Source organism: Formica exsecta, unplaced genomic scaffold (assembly GCF_003651465.1).
Source record: "Formica exsecta isolate Colony F162 unplaced genomic scaffold, ASM365146v1 scaffold207, whole genome shotgun sequence".
Classification (NCBI taxonomy): Eukaryota; Metazoa; Arthropoda; class Insecta; order Hymenoptera; family Formicidae; genus Formica; species Formica exsecta.
In genome coordinates, this window is record NW_021849367.1 from 93089 (window position 1) to 95931 (window position 2843).

The 2843-nt window shown below is 52.4% G+C and overlaps 1 protein-coding gene across 2 annotated transcripts in view; it reads right to left on the reverse strand.

The window, feature by feature from the left end:
• Positions 1 to 2843, reverse strand: part of LOC115234796 (3-phosphoinositide-dependent protein kinase 1) — a 329059-nt gene that overhangs the window by 11710 nt on the left and 314506 nt on the right. Inside the window, exon 1 of one of the 2 annotated variants that reach the window (XM_029806135.1) lies at positions 590 to 1032. The exons of the other annotated variant lie outside the window; for it this stretch is intronic. The gene's annotated coding sequence lies outside the window, so the exon portion shown is untranslated. Of the gene's footprint in view, positions 1 to 589; positions 1033 to 2843 lie in introns of those variants that run through there. 2 annotated transcript variants of the gene reach the window in all.

Sequence of the window (2843 nt, forward strand, 5' to 3'; positions counted from 1 at the left end):
TATATATATATATATATCGCGTTTCACGCCTAAGTAAATATCGCTCGTATGGCTAATGTTACGAAGGAGAATGTGGATTCTGTAAGAAGACACTTCAAGTTTCCGCATTCATCGCAAATATTTCCTGAGACCGGGAAACGTTAGACGCTAAATCTTCGCCTCGGCAACATCGACATTACAAACAGCCTCGTCATCGTCGCTTGCTCCGATCGCTTATCACGCGCGCGTTTCCTCTCCGTATTATATACATATATACGTATATCGAGACAAGTCAAAGTGTTTCTCTCTATCTCGATATGTAATCCTACTTGCCTCGGCGCTTCGTTCGATGGACGACCGAGTTTCACGCAAATCCATCCGAATCCCGAGCGATTACATCGATTATCGCATCTCTAGCGCGAGTAATGTCACTCGACGCGCACTCGATCTCGCGTTTGTTCGCACTCCCCTGCGTGTTGCGGACCAGCAACGCATCTTCTACACACGTATGTGTTTACTATCGCGTCCCTTCAATCTCCCTCGTGAGGGCGATTTACGAGATAAATAAGCGAGACGGATCGGCCAAGGAAGAAAGTAAAGGTCTCCTTACCTTGAATAGTTTCTTAAGCCTCCGGTAGCCGCGATGTAATCGCGACACGTACTGCTTGTTGGAATCCAGTTTGATTGATTAAAGCCACAGTTGCGGGAACGAAGATGAAGGACCGAAACCGAAATGACGGGGATGATATTGTAGAGCGGGATGGAAGAACAACTTTTTTTGGATGCGATGTAGGCGGATAATGATGTAGTGATGAAACTTGAAAAGCGGATCTGTGTCGCGGTTGTTGTTGTTGTTGTACGATCTGACTTATGCTGTCACGTCGCCGTGGTCGCCGATCACCGACTGCGTATACCCGACGACAGCGTTGTTTCTCGCGGGTCAGTCTCGGATGGTACATATATATTGTCGTATATATGCATGCGCGGGAACCGAAGAACGAAAAACACGTTCGTGGCCGTTAAGAGCCGTTCGCTTACTGAATCCGACCGTTGGCGTATCCCGGCTGCTAACCCGCGCGCTTTCTCCCCACCACGGGACCGCCCGAGTTGGCGGCAAGCTTCTCCGGGTCCCCCCACTTGGACCCGACCGTGTTCCCCACTATCGCGCCGGATCCGGGGGATTCCGGCCAATGGTGGGGAATTGGCGCGTGAGGGGCACCCCCGGCATCTCTTCCTCGCCGGTAATCTTTACCGCGGATCGTAAAGCACGCTTACCCCTGCGGTCAAGTGCGAAAATTGCAACGAAAGCACCGGGACGCGCCTCCTCGAGTAGCGCTTTCTCGCATCATTTCCCGCATTCCACTCGTCGACAGTTTGACAGTCGGTGATCGGGAATACGTCAGAATTTAGAAGAATGAAAATTATACGTGATATAGCGTTAGATTAATGACCCCGATACGTTAGAGAGAGAGAGAGAGAGAGAGAGAGGCAAAGATTCTGTATCAAGGACCGAGATATGCCCACTGTCTCTATTAAAGTCGAAGGGTCCTCCTCGCGAGTATCCCTTCGCATTATCGATGGTAAACAGCGTCGACAGTTTGTCACACCGTCGCCGATCGCTCGCGACGACTTTACGTTGCGATTTCGAGCGAGCACCGCCGGAGGGGAAGCTGCGCGCGCGCGCCTGCCTGCCTGCGCCCATATGGTAGGGGACAGGACGATTTCGCGCCCAACGGATGGGGGAAACCAGGGAAACCCCACGCACGGCGCATGCACCGGTCGCCGAGTTGGTGGGGTTTCTCAAACGACGGCGCCAGAATCCACCCCTCCTGTCCTCCTACTTCCCTTCCTCCCTCTCCTCTTTCCCGCGTCCGGCGGCGGGGGAAGGGGGAGGAGGGTTGGGGCGAGGGGAGTATGGTTCCTCGTCGGTGCACTCTCGCCTTGGAAGGGAGCGCACCGATCACACGCGCGGCGATATTCGCGCTCTCTCTCTCTCTCTCTCTCTCTTTACCTCTCACGCCCCCCCTCCTACCCCCCTTCTATCCTTCCCACCGACTCCGATGTGTTTGTTTGTTTATAGTCGTGTTCTGGGAAATACCCGATACGAGTAACGGAGTCTCATACGCGCGCCATACCATACCATGCCATGCCATGCCATGCTATGCCGTACCGTGCCGTGCCGCGCTGCGTCGCTTGCATTCCCATTCTGGAGTTGCATCCGGTCGGTTCTCGGATTCCTCCGAGACTTCGAAAAGCGGCCGCGTCCGTTCCCGATGGTGCGGCGGCGGTGGTATGCGCGCGGCCCGGATCTTTGGGATCTCTCTTTTCGGCCGCTTCCCGCCCTTTTTCTTTTTTTTCCCGTTACCTGCGCGTACGCGCTCCTGGGTGCCTTTTGACTTTTTCCGAGGAAAAAGAGACGGATTTTTTTTTTTTTTTTCTGAATGGCAACGAAATCGCAACGTAAAAATGCGGACGTATTCGAAAAAAAAGAGAGAGGAAAGTACGTCTACTTATATACGCGTCTCCATTCGCTCATTAAAATAATCGACGTAGCAGAAAGATATACTTTCTCGTGAGAGATTTGTGTAGAATGTTGATCGAAGAAAGAAACTCTGTCCTATATAATACACGATCTTATATCTTTTATATAACCCACACTCCGATACCCTGTAGTCCAGTTACTTCGGATATCCCGACACCCATCCGTTTATAATTTATTAATATGAACGGAACGATCGAGTGCACGGTTGTGATCGTTGATCATCGTCGACGGCGCGGCCGCGGGTTCCCTTCCGTAAATCTTCCTGACGCGTCGATAGATAACCCTCTCGCCCGCGACTCTCGTGCGGTCGACGCGGACAGGC